Below are 17,375 nucleotides of genomic sequence, written 5' to 3' on the forward strand. Positions count from 1 at the left end.
ATGTGGACTGACTATGAAGCATTTAAAATCTCATGTTTTGGCAAAATGTGGACATTCCTTTGAGGACGACTGTGGCTCATCGTTAGAGATAATCCTTTTAGGAATTCCATGTCTGGCAAACGTGGCCTTCAATTTGTGGACTCTTGTGGTAAATTGGTATTGTTCAGGCTTTCCAATCCTGAGATTTTTATTGTGCTTATCCTCTCTAATGATATATTCTCTGTTACTTTTTTTCCAGATAAACATATTGGTGCCAATGTTCTGCTGTGGTCTGATTGTTGAGGTTTGGGATATCATTAATTTTATATATATTATATATGCATTATACATCTTTCTAGTGAGATTGGACATTTAGTGATGAGTCAGCTTATTTACTAATGAAACTACTGAACTGAAACAGTAGGCCATTGATGGCATTTCATATATATGCTTACTGGGACCATGCACAGTTTGAAAACTTCAGGAGACCATAGTGGTTGTCCAGTTCATAGCCCTCAGTTCAAAGTCAGCCTTAACTAATCCAGGGCTTGAAACCCAGGGTTCCTGACTCTTTCCTTTTACTAGGCTATTTTTAACTTGATCGAGTCTCCTATTGTTGAACAACTTGATACAGCCAAGAGAAATGGAGCTTAACTTTTCTATGAACATTTCATGTCATTATCTCATTTCTACTATTATTCTACTTTTAGAAAATTTCCAAGGATAGTAAACTCATATTTACCTAGAAGCCAAATGTAACTTAATGTTCCTAAATTTTCTAGACTCTCCAATCTTTGGATTTCTTTGACATTGAATCACAATAATTGGATACCCTGAGTTATGTGGCTGTAGGAAGTCCAATTCTCTCTCTAAGTATTCTGAGAATGCTTGGTTTGCAACAGGAATGATAGAATATCACATAGTTACTCATTTACTTTATCCCACAGTACACACACAACAGTCTCAGAATAATAATACCAGCCCTTTCACCAACGATATGATTTGAAGTCTATTTTTAAAGTTCCTTTGGTCTTTCTATGTGGTTATGTGACCAGCTGGATACACATTTAGGTTCTTTAGTTTCATTTTACTAACTTGTTTTTGGAATGAATTTTTAAATTTAATTTTTTACAGCCATGTAAAATATGTTCATAATTCCAAAGTTAAATTTATAAAGCAAAATATACTCAGTCCCGAATTTCTCTGTCCATTCCATGGTATTCTTTATTTACAGGTAATTATTTTAAAAAATTATCACATCTATTTTATGTTTGCTGTACACATCTTGTATATAAATAATCTTTCACTACATGGTCTTTTCAATCTCTCTTTATTATTCCTACAGTATACATATATATTTGGTATTTAGAAATGTTTGCATTTAATTGTAATTGTGAATAAGTGCATGTCACATTTTCTTTTCTAATACAGAATTTTTTTTCTTGTCTAATTGTAGTGGCCAGCACAATGTTGATAAGAGTGGGAATGTATATTATTTTCTTTTTCCCAATCTTAGGGAGAACTCATTTAGTTCTTCACTAATACATATTATGTTGGTTTTTTTCATGGTTGCCCTTTATCTGGTTGAGGAAATTTCCTTCTGTTCCCAGTTTGTGAGAGTTTTTGGTTTGTTTTCAAATCAGGAATGGCTTTTGGTGTTTGTTAAGTACTTTTCCTGCTTCTCTTGAGATAACATAGGGCATTTATGTTATGCCCTAACATAAATTTTTAATTTTAAAATGTTAATGTGATAACCCCAAGCTCCCAATCCCTCCCACCCCCCCCTCCCCCCGGGCAGCCACATTGTATTGATTGATTTTAAAATGTTAAAAAACATTACATTCTGTTATGATGTAATATCATTTTTATGTGTTGTAAAATTCAGTTTGCTAAAATTGTGTTTAGTATTTGTACATCTATGTTCATAGCAGATATTTTTTTACAATTTACTTTTCTTGTAATGTCTCTGTCTGGACATATAAAATCAGGGTAATCTTGACCTTATAGAATAAATTGGGAAGTATTCTCTCCTCTTCAGTTTTCTACAAGAGTTTGTGTAAAATTGGTATTATTATTTTTTTTAAACACTTGATAGTATTAACCAGTGAAGTCATATGGGCTGGAGTTTTCTTCGTGGAAAGGTTTTGAACTATAAAATCAATTTGAAAATTAGCTGTAGGGGGCTTCAGTTTGTCGACGTCTTCCTTAGTGAACATTGAATTAGTGATTTTCATGAAATTAGCCCATTTCATCTCATTCGTCAAACTTATTGACATAAAATTGTTTGTAATATTTCCTTATTATCATTTTTATTTTATTTATTATTTTTTAATATAATGTTTTTTTCCATTATAGCTGGTTTACAGTGTTCTGTCAATTTTCTGCTGTACAGCATGGTGACCCAGTTACACATACATGTATACATTCTTTTTTCTAACATTATCTGGCTCCATCATAAGTGACTAGACATAGTTTCCAGTGCTACACAGCAGGATCTCATTGCTAATCCATTTTAAAGGCAATAGTTTGCATCTATTAACCCCAAGCTCCGAATCCATCCCACTCCCTCCCTCTCCCCCTCGGCAACCACAAGTCTATTCTCCAAGTCCATGATTTTCTTTTCTGTGGAAACGTTCATTCGTGCAGTATATTAGATTCCAGATATGTGATATCACATGATATTTGTCTTTCTCTTTTTGACTTACTTCACTCAGTATGAGAGTCTCTAGTTCCATCCATGTTGCTGCAAGTGGTATTATTTTGTTCTTTTTTATGGCTGTATTCCATTGTGTATATATATGACATCTTCCTAATCCAATCATCTGCTTTATTATCATTTTAATTTCTATTGACTTTGTAGTAATATCACCTCTATCATTCCTGATAGTGACAATTTTCCTCTCTCTCTCTGCCTCTTTTAAAAATAAAGCTGGTTAGAAGGTTGTCATGTCATTTTTCTCAAAGAAACTGCTCTTCATTTAATTGGTTTTCTGTATTGTTTTTCTCCTATTTCATTGGTTTTCACTTTAATCTCTGTTATTTATTTTCTTTTGTATACAGTGGGTTAAATTTACTTCTCTCTCTCTCTCTCTTTTTTTAATTTAATTTTTTTTTTGTCTTTTTAGGGCTGCACTGGTGGCACATGGAGGTTCCCAGGCTAGGGGTCTAATCGGAGCTGTAGCTGCTGGCCTACACCACAGCCACAGCAACAGCAACACAGGATCCGAGCTGCATCTGTGACCTATACCACAGCTCATGCAATGCTGGATTCCCAACCCACTGAGCAAAGCCAGGGATCGAACCCTGCAACCTCATGGTTTCTAGTTGGATTCGTTTCCACTGTGCCGTGACGGGAACTCCTACTTCTCTCTTTTTAGTTTCTTAAGGTGGAGGCTGTAATTTAACTGAAAACATTATTACTTTCTGATAAAGGCATTTATTACTATCAACTCCCCTCAGATCCCTACTTGGCTGCAACTTCCAAATTTTGAGATTTTTTTTTTTTGGATTGTCATATAGGTAAAATACTTCTTAACTTCCCTTTTGATTTCTTCTTTTACCCAAGGGTTATTCAGATAGCTTCTGTTCTACAGTTTCTGCGTTTTATTTCTAATGTAGCTCTCTTGTTGTTTGAGGAGATACTTTGAGTACTTTTAAATTTATTGAGACTAGTTTAATGGCTCAGAATATGATTTATACATGTGAATTTTCCATGTGCACAGTAGCATGTGTATTCTTTTGTTGGTTGGAGCATTTTCTAAATGCCAATAGGTTAGGTTGGTATAAAAGTTACAAATTTTTCAGTATGCTTGTTGATTTTCTGTCTACTTGTCCAAGTATTAATTATTAAGAGAGATTTATGGATTTAACTTTTTTTTTCTTATAGGTCTATTGGTTTCACTATGCTTATTCTGAAATTCTACTATTAGGCAAAAGAATTTAATGTCATATTTTCTTGGTAAATTAATCTCTCAGTCATTATGAAATGATTTTCTTTATCCCTGGTAATAGTCACTGATCTGAAATCAACTTTGTCTAATTTAATATAGCCATTCCAGCTTTTTTTAAATTAATATTTGAATGGTATATTGTTTTTTCCTCCTATTCTTTTACTTTTAACATGTTGATGTATTTATGTGTAAAATGGATTTCTTATAGGTAGTAAATATTTAGATCTTATTTTTTTATTCAGGTTGATATTGGGGTATTTATACCATTTCCACTATTTTGATAATTGAGGTGACTTGGCTTATACTACCATCTTGCTATTTATTTTTTATTTATCTTATTTTTGTCCCTTTTTTCTGCTATTAGACTGATTATTTTTTATAATTATATTTAATTTTTTTTGCTGGTTTTTTGGTCATAATTCTTTTTTTTTGAGATTGATTTAGTTTTTAGTACACATTTAAAAATCTTAACTGTTCACCTTCGAGTGATTTTATGCACTTCAAGTATACTATGAGAACCTTACACAGATCTCCATTCGTTAGCGTCAGTCTTTGGCATTTCATTAGTTTCCTTTAGTGGTTCACGTTTCCTTGTTTTTCAGTGACCCTTACAGTCTTGCATTTGTGTCTGTGTGAAGAAGCAGGTACCTCTCACAGGCTTTAGAGACTAGCTTTGGTAGGCAAAGTCCAGTCAACTGCTACAGAGATTCTGAATAGGCTGTCTGATGGATTTGTGGGCTACTGGAGTCCATGCCTACTGGGTTGGCAGGTCTAGTGCTTGGGTTCATATGGGAGCTGGCTTGGTGCCTGTGTCCATGGGTACCAGCCTTGTGCTTAGGCCTTCAGGGACAGGCCTAGACCTAGGGTTCACTGAAGTGGGACTGGTGCTTGAGTCTGAGGGGATGGGCCTGGAACCTGTGTCTATGTGTGTACAGCTGGATCCTGGGTACATAGTGGCCAACCAGGGCTGGGGACTGCTAGAGTAGGTGTCAGTGTCTTGGTTCATGGGAGTTGGTCTGGTACTAGCACATGCTGGGAACCTGGTTTCCCTGGAGCTGACTTGAAGGCTGGTGCCGTGGGGGCTGGCCTGGCACTAGGACAAGCCAGGAGCTTGGACTCTTGGAGTAGCCTATATCATTGGGGTTTGGGGGTAGTGGGCATTGGCCTGGAGCTTGGGTCTCTTGGAGCTAGTCTGCTCTGTTGGGCTGGGAATTAGGGTCTGTGGAACCCTTTCTGGAGTCAGGGGCCAGCCAGGCACTGGGGTATTCTGGAGGCTTATGTTCATGGGAATCCACTGGAAGCCACCTAGGACTATAGGAGTCGTCCTGGTACTAGGGTAGGCTTGTTCTGGCATCCATGGTGAAGTTGGGTGTTCACTTTCTTTCTCCCTTGGGGATGGTGCCTCTCTCTGCACTGGGTTGTCTGGGCTTGGGAAAGGGGTGATGGGAATAATACAACTCCCTGTCTTTCGTACTCTCCTCAATGCATCTTTTTTTAAATTTCTGTGCTTCATCCAGGTGCTGTAATTCTGCACCTAGAACCCTTAGCTCTGGTGAAGGTATTTTCATATATGGATAGTTTGTTCAAATTGATATTTTCTTTTGGGAAGGAGAGCTAGAAATTCCCATGCCACTTTTTTACTGATATCACTTCCAAGATCCCTCACCTAGTCCTTTGAAAGATATTTTTACATGCATGGAATACTAGGTTGAAAGATACCTTTCCTCAGTTATTTTCGCTCCATTGTCATCTGACTTGCATTATTCCTCAGCCTCTCTTCCCCTGTATATAATGTGCCATTTTCCTTTGACCATTTTTAAGATTTTATCATTATCACTAGATTTAAGTAGTTGATCATGATGTCTTTGCTATAGTTTTCTTAATATTTCATGTACTTGGGGTTCTCTGAGATTCTCTGACCTGTGAGTTTCAGTTTATATCAAATGTAAACATTTTTTACCCACTATTTCTTCAAAAAAATTTTTTTCCTCCATTGATATCACTTTGGTACATGAATTATATGTATATTAGGTCACTTGAAATTGTCTTAGAGCTCACCAAAGATGTATTTATTTACATTAGGGATCATCTACTCAATACTTTGTAATAACCTATATGGAAAAATAATCTGAAAAGGAATGGAGATATGTATATGTATAACTGACTTACTTTGCTCTGTACATGAAACTGACACATCTTCGTAAGTCAACTATATTCCAATAAAGTTTATTTTTTAAAAATCTTTTTTCTCTGTGTATTCTATATTGAATAGTTTCTCACTTTGTTTTCCATATCACTAATCATTTCTTCTTCAAAGTCTAATCTACCTTTATATTTATCAAGCGTACCTTTCATGTCTAGAATACTCTATCTATCTATCTATCAACTTATGTGTCTTTACTTAAGGTGGTCCATATTTATTCTAGCTTCTTGAGCCTAAGGAATACAGTTATAATTGACATTGCGCTGGCAAATGTTTAACAATTGGCTTTTTGGCCCCCCAAAATAACATAGACTTGATTTGTCACATATGCAAATTTCTGTGCTTTAAACCATCCCAGTGTGGCTAGTTTCAAGCCACCAGCATGTCATCACTAAATGTAGAGTTGGGAAAAGATGCACAATAGGAGCGCACTGTTTCATAGTATATTCAGTATACAAATCTAATAACCTTAACTTCAGAAGCATGGATCATACTAAAATGCAATAAAATAATTAGCAAGTGATGAGGTTTAGTATTTGTTACTGTTTCTTTATAAATTATTTACTGGTAAGTCTATATAATTTAATTTTAAATGATGGTCATATTTAACAGCTGTCTTGTAAAATTCCCAATAATTGAGAAGAACTGAAAAGCTGACTCTCCTGAGCCAGTAAGATCTGACTTTAGTACACACTGGATAATAACCCTCTTAATATCTTTATTAATTCTGTTTGTGTCATTGCTGGATCAGTTTGCTTGATATTTTTCCCCTCACTATGGATCATATTTTTTTCCTTCTTTTGATGGCTGGTACTTTTGATTGGATGGCAGACATTGCAAATTTTACCTTGTTGACTGCTGGATATTTTTGTACCGTTATAAATATTGCTTCTTATTCTGTGATACCATTTAATTTCTTGGAAATAGTTTCATCTTTTATGGTCCTGATTATAAGTTTTTGGTTTTGTTTTTGATGGGACTGAGCAGCATTTAGCATAGTGTTCATTTTTCCCTGACACTGTGCCCTGTGTTAAATTCTATACTCTGACCGATGGGGCTAGAAGCTATTCCCCAAGAGCCCCAAGAACCGTTACCTCTAATCCTTTTAGGTGTCTCTTTCCCTGCTTGGTAGTTTTCTTACATGAATGAATTGGTCAGTATTCAGATGAAAACTCAAGGATAACCTTTTGCAGATCTCTCCCTCTCTCTCTCCTGTCTAGCATTCTGCCCTGTGAACTCTGACTGTCCTGACCTCCCTACATTTCCAGCTGTATCTATCCATGAGAACGCTGAGATCCTCTTGAGTCCTCCTCCCCTGCCCTGTAGCCTGGATACTGTTTTTGGTTAGTACACCACGACAATAGCAGGGCTCATTCTTTTTGCTTCCTCCTTTTCAGAGATCAGTGCCCTTTATTGCCAGACATCTAATGTCTTGATAACCATCATCTCATATATTTTGTCTTTCATCTTTCTTTTCTTTTCTTTTTTACTTGATCACGTGAGATGGTAAATTTGGCCTCTGTTATTACTCCATGTAGGCTGGCATTGAAGTTTCTAAGCTTTTTATTTTTTAGTTCAAAATTTTCATTCTTTTCATTTTCTGTTTATCATAACGCATTATCAAGTTTATCTACTCATTTGCTCCTTCTAATTTAGTTGTAATTACTGAGATTATATATTCTTTTATTTATATTCTGTTCTGAGTTCTATTTTCCTTTTTCTAAGGATTCTAGTTACGATGATCTATGTGGTCTTTCAACACTTCCATCATTTTCTTAATTGATTTTTACTTCAGTTTGAAATATTAGATTACAGTTTTTATTTGTTTTGTACACATGAACTTCTGGGGTGCATTTGCTGCCTAAAAGGTTCTTATTCTGTTTCTGATTTCTTTTTTAAAAAATTATAACTTTTTATGAGCTTTGATCATGATCCTTTTTTGTGTCTCAATTTAAGTGAAATGAATTTTTATGTGTTTTCAGGGATAGGCCAGGATAACTTTTCAAATGTCATGACTCAAGAGCTTCCTCTTATGTTGTTTCACAAAGTGACTGATAGGGAGTTCCCATTGTGGCTCAGGCGGTAACAAACCTGACTAGTATCTATGAGGATGTGGGTTTGATCCCTGGCTCTGATCAGTGGGTTAAGGATCCGGCATTGCTGTGAGCTGTGATATAGGTTGCAGATGCAGCTCAGATCCCAAGCTGCTCTGGCTGTGGTGTAGTTCAGAAGCTGCAGCTCCAGTTTGACCCCTAGCCTGGGAATTTCCATATCTCTCAAGGGCAGCCCTAAAAAATAGAAAAAAACAAAACCAAAAACAAAGTGACCAATAAATAGACTCATACTTTCTGAAATTGTCTCCTCCTACCCTCCTTCCCCTTTTGTTCCTGTTTCTCTGTCAGGCTCTATTTGAATAGACTCTTAGGGACTTCTCCTTACTGTTGCGATTTATCCTGGATGGAGTATTTTAGCTTGTTAATTTTAAGGTTTCATGTAGTCTAGGTTGACCCAGCTTCTTTATACTTTGTTGTGTACTCCCTGTACTCACCGTGAACACTGAACCTCTCTCAGTTCAGCCACTGATCTTAAATGGCCCATTGACTTTCCAGTGCGTATCTATTGGGGATTTTGGCATTCTCCTATTCTCAAATGCATCAGACACTCTCCTATTTTCCTTTGCTTCCTCTGTTTAGATGCTAATGCCATGCAGGCTTTGTACATGTTGTTATTTCTCTCTCTCTGTCTGTCTTATTTTTTTATTTTGTGGTTCGCAGTAAGTCCTGTCATCTAGTCTTGTGGTAGGTTTGTCTATAAGCATGTTTTTAGTGATGTGCAGTAAGCAGCATAATGTCCCCCCTCCAAGGTATCTCCATTCTAATCCATGGAACCTGTGAATCTGTTACCTCATAGGGTAAAAGGTACTTTGCCGATGTAATGCATTTAAGGACTTGAGACAGGGAGGTTATACTTTTTAAAAATCTGGGTGGGCCAGTGTCATCATACAGGCACTTACATGTAGAAGAGGGAGGGAGAACAGCCAGAGAAGGAAATGATGGAAGCAGAGTTTTAGATCAATGTATTGTAAGAAAGACTTGACTGCTGGCTTTAAAGATGGAGGGGTGGTCTGTCCTGGGTAGAAAGGGAAGGTAGACTTGAGTCTTTGAAACTTTCTTAATCCAAATTATTCTACTAAACTGGTTTAATAGCTTCATGTGGTTACTGCCAAAAAAAAAAAAAAAAAAGATCACAAACTTAGTCTTATGTTTCAGCTGGCTAGATGTCTGAAATCCAGATGTTAGGAGGGTTGTACTCCTTCTGAAGCTCTAGGGAAGGATCCTTTCTAGCCTCTTCCAGTTTCTCATGACTCCAAACATTCCTTGGTTTGTGGCTGCATGACTCCAGTCTCTGCCTCTGTCTTCCCCTCGCCTTCTCCTCTGTGCCTGTGTCTTCTCTTCTGTCTCTTACGAGACACCTGTCATTGGATTTAGGGCCCACCCAGATAATTCAGGATGATCTCCACTTGGTATAATTAATTACATCTGAAAAGACCCCTTTGCAAACACAGTTCATTGTAAATTATAAAAATAAATGTACATTCACAAGTTCCATAGTTTAGAATATGGATATAATTTTATTTATTTATTTTTAAAATAGCCTTCAATTTTTAAGCGTGGTTTTGGGTTCACAGCAAAATCAGGCCGTTACAGATATTTCCCATATACCCCTCCGCTGCCCCCTGTGTACACATAGCCTCCCTTATTATCAACTTCCCCCACCAGAGTGACACATTTGTTACAATTGATGGACCTATATTGACACGTATTTATTATCCAACGTCCATGGTTTCCATTAGGGTTCATTCTTGGTGTTAAACATTATATGGTTTAGACCCATTATATTGATTCAGAATAGTTTCATTGCCCTAAAAATCCTCTGTGCTCCACTTATTCATCCCTCTCTTCCCCCAGCTCCCAGCCACCACTGATCTTTTTATAGTCTCCATAATTTTGCCTTTTCCAGAATATTTTAAGGTTAGAGTCATATAGTATGTAGCTTTTTCAGATTGGTTTCTTTCACTTAGTATTATGCATTTATAGTTCTTCCATGTTTTCTCATGGCTTGATAGCTCATTTCTTTTATAGCACGAAATAACCTCTCATTGTGTGGATGTACCACAGATTATTTATCCATTCATCTACCATAGGACATCTTGGATACCTCCAAGTTTTGGCAGTTATGAATAAAGTGCTATAAACATCTATATGCAGGTTTTCATGTGGATGTGAGTTTTAAGTTTCTTGGGTAAATGCCAATGAGTGTGACTGCTGGATTGTATGGTAAGAGTATGTTCAATTTTATAAGAAGTTATCAAGCGACCAAACTGTCTTCCAAAGTGGCTGTACCATTTAGCATCCCTACGAGCAATGAATGAGAGTTCTTGTTGCTTTATGTCCTCCTTATAATTTAATGCGCTCTTATTATAATAATCCATTAGTTCTAGGAGGTTGTTTTTTTTGTCTTGTTTTTTGGTTGATTCTTTTGGGTTTTTTTTTTTTTTTTTTTTTTTTTTTTGGTCTTCTTAGGGCCATACCTGTGGCATATGGAAGTTCCCAAGCTAGGGCTAGATGCAGCTGCCAGCCTATACCACAGCCACAGCCACAGAAATGCCTGATCCGAGCTGCATCTGTGACCTATGTTGCAGCTTGCTGCAATTCTGGATCCTTAAACCACTGAGCGAGGCCAGGGATCAAAGCCACTTCCTCATGGATATTACTCATAGCTTATAACCCTCTGAGCCACAACAGGAACTCCTCTTTGTATTTTTTTACATAGATGTTTATATTATCTGTAAACAAAGATAGTTTTCTTTCTTCATTCTACATATGTATTTCTTTTATTTATTTTCTTTGTCTTATTACATTAGCCAGGATTCCAGTATGATGTTGAAAAGCACTGGTGAGAGGGGACATCTCTTGCTTCTTTGTTTTTGATCTTAGTGGGAAAACTTCAAGTTTCTTACTATTAAATATGGTAATATTAACGATGGTTAGCTGTAAGAGTTTTGTAGATATTCTTTATCAAGTTAAGGAAGTTCCCCTCTATTCCTAGGTTAATGATGTATCTTTTGTGGTGGGGGGCACGAAAACCAAATACAACTGTCTAAAGTAGTTGTTTGGAAGAAGGAGAATTCTTTTGTTGGACAGTAATTCTATTCTGTAAGAACATCAGTTATTTGAAGTCTAGTTCCTTTTTATGGTTATTGCTAAAGATGATGAACTTGGGCCTTTATTTGTATAACTGCATATATAGGCTACTTATATAACACATATGTTTTCTTACTTAATTAACAGAATCATTTCTGCACTTTGAGATCAATGTGAGAAAATTGATATAAACTAGCTAGTCCTTGAGGCATTTCTCAAGCAGTCCTTAATACTGTTCCTCTTGGGTTGGGAGAAAAGATGTGAAATCTGGAGGTCTTTGAAAAATATATATATATTTTGTCTTTTTAGGGCTGCACCTGCGGCATATGGAAGCTCCAAGACTAAGGGTAAAATAGAAGCTGCAGCTTCCAGCCTATGCCACCGCCACAGCAATGTGGCATCCAAGCCACATCTGTGACCTACACCACAGCTCGCAGCAATGCTGGATCCTTAACCCACTGAGCAAGGCCAGGGATCGAACCTGCATCCTCACAGATACTAGTTGGGTTTGTTACCACTGAGCCACGATGGGAACTCCTGAATAAAATATTTTAGTTCTGTACTTTCTGTACAGCTATGTGCTCCAGAAAAATTATTTGGAGCCATTTAAAAGTTAAAGAATCTGGCATCAGACTGAAACTTTAGTCTCTGGTATTTAGGATCAGAATGGGTAGAATTTCCCTTAGGTGACTGTGGTCATGATGCTTCAAGAAGAAGAAGATAGTAATAATAATAATAATAATAATAACAACAACAACAACAACACCCCCAAATCTTTCTAAGTTTTGTTATCTTCTTTTAATTTCATTGCTATCTAATATTTTGGTTACCAAATTCAAATCCTACACTGTACATAGTTAACTTTTTTTGGTGACAGTTTGTGAATAAAATAACTTCAAAGGAGCTGTCTAACTTTTTAGAAAATGAATATCTCTTGGAAATTATGCTTTTATTTTTTTGTATAGTTACAATAGATTATTGAAAGTAGACTAGATTCTCTGTAGACTTTCTTTAGATGTGAGTGATATAGAGTTAGGGATAAACACTAGATTGTACCATTCTCTGGTTTTTATTTTACATTGATATCTTTGTTGGATAAACAACACATAAGTCGATTTTATTTGTCCTTATAAAATAAAAAAAACCTCAGAGCAAAGATGAAACGAAACATGAATCTGGTTGTTTTTCAGAAGAGACTAAATTGCTTTTTAAATGCCTATTATTCTATGAGCACTAAGTGGATTTAATTTCTGGTAGCCACATTTTTTATTGGTCTGCCCTCTGAAGCTCAGAGCCTCTGTGTGGTTTAATCTCCTGGGTGTTTCTCTGAGGATTCGGAAATGGCCTTCTCAAACAGCTGCTTGGTCCAAATGCTGTAACTCAGAGTTCCTCCTTTCTGCCTAATGACTCCTCTGCTGTTCAACTTGGCATCTACAATAGTCTTTTTCTCACGCACATTTTCAAGTCACCAAGCAAAAGATCATTGTATCACAAAGGAGTGAAGGAAAGGGTAAAATGAAGATTGAAAAATGGAATTTTGGAGGAAGAAATATATTAAAACATTGTTCTGTTATTTAAAAGTTAGTGAGGCAGTGTTAACCATTGCTGAAGGCAATACAGACCTAACTTTTTTTTTTAAATTTTGCTTTTTTAGGGCCGTACCCACGGCATATGGAAGTTCCCAGGCTAAGGACTGAATTGGAGCTACAGATTCTGGCCTATACCACAGCCACAGTAACATGGGATCTGAACTGCACCTACGACCTACACCACAGCTCATGGCCATGCTAGACCGTAACCCACTGAACAAGGCCATGGATCGAACATGCCTCCTCATGGATATTATTCGGATTTGTTTCCGCTGCGCCACAATGGGAACTTCCAGACCTATCTAACTCTTATTCTCCTCATTCTTCTCCTTTAAAGAAAACAGTTAGCAAATTGAAAGATAAGAGTAAGGCATTAAAGACTGAGATAAATGAGTAAAAGCAAAAGGGCATCTAGCTCCTTTAAATGTATTCAAATCTTTAGACCAAGAAGACATAAATCATGGACTTGGAAATATGTACATGTAACTGCTTCTAATGATCTTTGAGGAAAAAAGTGGCAAAGAAGAGCATTGCCAAATGGAGGCAAACATTTTAACGCTTATACTGGAAAATACAGGTTTCAGAAATTACAAATGGGAGATTTTGATGTTGATTCACACAACTGCCCAGTCTTGATCTGTCCATCCCCATGTTCAAGGCTTAGCAGGTAAGCAGTACCCTAACCCCATGCCAGCTCTCAGAATTCTGGAACTTCAGTCCAATATCAGAATCTCTTGATTTCCATTTGCTTGTGAGAGGAGATAGGACTACAACATATGAGAATATATTATTAAGCAAATTGCTCTAGGAACTTAGAAAAGTATGCTATTTTCACTAAAAAACAGTAGAGATTCATTAGCAGCAAGTCATGTCAAAGCAACTTCTTTTACTGAGAGTGTACTAGCATTGCAAGTACCATGTTCCACCAAGATACCAGGAATTGTGAAATTGTAGAGCTAACAGGGATCTTCGGGATCACTTAGTTCGAATTCCTCATTTGTAGGTGAAAAAGGAAGACCAGAAAGATTGACTGTATTGCCTAATGTCACACAGTAAGCTTATGGCAGATAGACTTTGGAATAAACTCAAGTTTCCTAGTCTGAATTATTCCTAGAACATCAAGTTCTTCTCATGATATTTTTGTTGACAAGAAGAAGTAAGGACTGAAGGAAGCACAGTTAGGTGGATTTATAACCATCTGGAGTGCAATAACCTCACTCCAAAAATGCTCACAAGTTTTGTATCATTTGAGGAGAGATCTACCTTGGTATACTTCAGTTTTCTGGCTCTGGCTCTGTCATTGTTATTTTTAGTATTTTAATTATTGAATTGGAGATGAAGACATGGAAAACCTCTTACTAAATTTTCCAATGACACAAAGCAGGGAGGAAGAGCTAGAACATTAGATGATAGAATTGAGATTCCCTAGGCTTTTGATAGACTAAGACAATGAGCTGAAAGCAGCAAGATGACGTTTAATAGGGTTAGGAGAAAAGTACTACAATTAATTTAAAAAATCAACCACTTCTATTCTAGACAGGGTGTTTTATAGAAGTTTTAGTTGATACAAGTGTAATGTAGGCCAATGGTGTCATTTGTCTATGAAAAGAAAGTACTGTAATCTCACACTGTCTTAGGAGAATCCTTGTGTTCTGATCAAGGAGGTAGTTGTACCCTGCACTGACCACATGTGGGTGATGAACTGGACGTTAGATACCACATTTTAACAAAAGTATTGACAACTCTAATGCTTTAGGGGAAAGTGTCAGGATTATGAAGGATCTGCTGTAAAGAAAACTAGATACATTTATTCTGAAAAGGAAGAATCTTAAAATTTGTGAATGATAGCTATCCTTAAAAGTCTTCATTCTTTTTTTTTCCTGTTCAATTTTTCATTCATTCAGTAAAGGTTTATTCAGAACCTTCTACTAAGTAAAGTAGACAGATCTCTGCTCTTGAGAACCCTATAGTTTAATGCTGTGTTTCCAAAAGCAGGATCTTTGGATGACCTAGGTATCTGTCAAACAGTATAGCGTTCTAGGCTTCACATCAGATCTACTGAATTAGCCCAAGGAGTAAGGTGTAGAAAACTACATTTTTAGACTCATAGGCATAGAAAACAGACTTGTTGCCATTGGGGGGTGGGGTGGGGGATAGGGAAGGGATAGATTGGTAATTTGGGATTAGCAGACACCAACTATTATATATATATATATACACACACACACACACATATATATATTATGTACAGTGGAATCACTTTCTATATACTAGAAATTAATACAGCATTGTAAATCAACTATACTTCAATAAAATACATTTTTTAAAAAAGAAAACTACATTTTTAGGACACACATATTAGCAACATCGTTGGACAAATATTGTCATGAAGATTTGTCTACTGTGCTTAGGAAGCATATGCGAAGGAGGGTCAGAGTCCGTGTATCATAGGGAACACAGATAGTCCTGGATATTCTAGTGGGCAGAATTTGAAGAAGAGAGGAGTAGAAATCAAATGGGACCAGTTCTCGTTTCAGACCAATGAAGAATTTTTAAAAAATAAGGGGGTTTCAAGACCCATAAACTTCAAACAAACTTGCAGTTACCAAACGGGACAAGTGGCGGGGAAGGATGGATTAGGGGTTTGGGATTGGCATATTCATACTATGGTATACGAAACGAATGGTCAACAGCCACCTGCTGAATAGCACGGGGAACTCTATCCAATATTCGGTAGTAACCTATGTGGGAAAAGAACCTGAAAAAAAATGAATCATTTTTTTGCACAGCAGAAATTATCACAACATTGTAGATCAACTATAATTTGATACAACTTAAAAAAAAAAAGGCAGAAAGCCTTCCAAACCCCCCAACACCAACAAGGGGTTTCAGTAACAGAACAGGTTTCCTCCTGAACAGTGCACCTCTCATCCTGGAGATGATCGAAAAGAGGCCTGACAAGCAACCATCCTGGGGTTGGGGGAAGAATGTTCATGCCTCCCATCCTATGACCCGGGTTAGCACAGAGACAGACATTTCTGCTGATACTTCGATCTCCTTTCTCTCCACCTGCTTACTTCTCCTCGTAGGAGAGACTAGTCTGTTTGAGTCTGGGGTATTCTTGAGGCCATGCATTATTGGGGGTAGGTCATCATATAAAGCTTTTTTTAAAAAAGAGTCTGATGATTACTATATGAGTGAGTCATGCAGGCTCTTTATCCAGATGGGTGTGGGTCTCCAGGATCTGGTCTGTAGGACCCCATGGCACACCTGAGTGTGTAGCTTCCAAGCTATATACTGAAGACGGAAAATAGCGGCCCCAATTAGCATCAGGTATAAGCTCTATTCTCCAGCACAGTTATCAGGACCCCTGCTTTGAGGATCATCGAATGTTTTCTTTTTTTTTTTTTTTGTCTTTTGTTGTTGTTATTGTTGTTGTTGCTATTTCTTGGGCCGCTCCCGCGGCATATGGAGGTTCCCAGGCTAGGGGTCCAATCGGAGCTGTAGCCACCGGCCCACGCCAGAGCCACAGCAACGCGGGATCCGAGCCGCGTCTGCAACCTACACCACAGCTCACGGCAACGCTGGATCGTTAACCCACTGAGCAAGGGCAAGGACCGAACCCGCAACCTCATGGTTCCTAGTCGGATTCGTTAACCACTGCGCCACGACGGGAACTCCAAATGTTTTCTTAATAGAAGCTTATATTTGGATCTCTGGTTAAAAGTTCCATTATCAAGCAGAATTCTGAGGTGAAGAGCAGGTGAGCCATAGGCCCATGAATCCATACATATTTCTTTTTCATTGAGTGATGTAAGGAAACAAGCAGTTGGGCTCTCTTGGCACTCAGACCTCTAGTCTCTAGAGGTGGGAGGTTGGAAATGACTCTGTTAACCTTTCAGAGTCTTAATGGAGCCTGGATGCTTCAAGCCCCCATTTGCTTATGGACTCTGGCCGATATTACTTGAACAATTTGTCCTTAAATCCGGTGATCAATAATACCCGTCTGTCAGATCATTGGACCTCAAACACATCTTATTTCCTATGTCTTTAGGAATCCTCAAAAAGATGACGTGGCCTCATATAACTTAGGCTCTGCTCTTCACTTATGTAACAAATTGTGGTACAGTAGTGTATACTGTCCCAAACCGTCCTTGAGGACAGAAACACTCCTTCCTCAAGCTGTAGGGAGCTGAAAACTGAGGCTTGTAATGGAGTCCCTTGCCAGTGACTGTCCTCTGCTGAATGTCACCTCATACAAGGTGACCCTTCCTTCCTGGAGGGAACCCACATGTTTGATAAAGGGGTCTAAAGGCCCACCCCTTGCCCCAATTTGGGGTAACTCTGAACAACCATCCCAGGTCCAAAGTGCCTCATGGGATTAGCTAAGGACTTTGTTGTGACTTAACGCAAACCAATTTCTCCCTTTGTTCAGCATGCCCTTCATCTG

The 17,375-nt window shown here is 37.5% G+C and overlaps 1 protein-coding gene across 2 annotated transcripts in view; it reads left to right on the forward strand.

The window, feature by feature from the left end:
* PAPPA2 (pappalysin 2) overlaps positions 1-17,375 on the forward strand; it is a 522,663-nt gene that overhangs the window by 110,371 nt on the left and 394,917 nt on the right. The gene's annotated exons all lie outside the window — the stretch shown is intronic.

Source organism: Sus scrofa, chromosome 9, assembly GCF_054392235.1.
Source record: "Sus scrofa isolate SSC_HxYL_T2T_F1_AM1 chromosome 9, Sscrofa_HxYL_maternal_Yorkshire_Landrace_v2.0, whole genome shotgun sequence".
In the NCBI taxonomy this organism is placed as follows: domain Eukaryota; kingdom Metazoa; phylum Chordata; class Mammalia; order Artiodactyla; family Suidae; genus Sus; species Sus scrofa.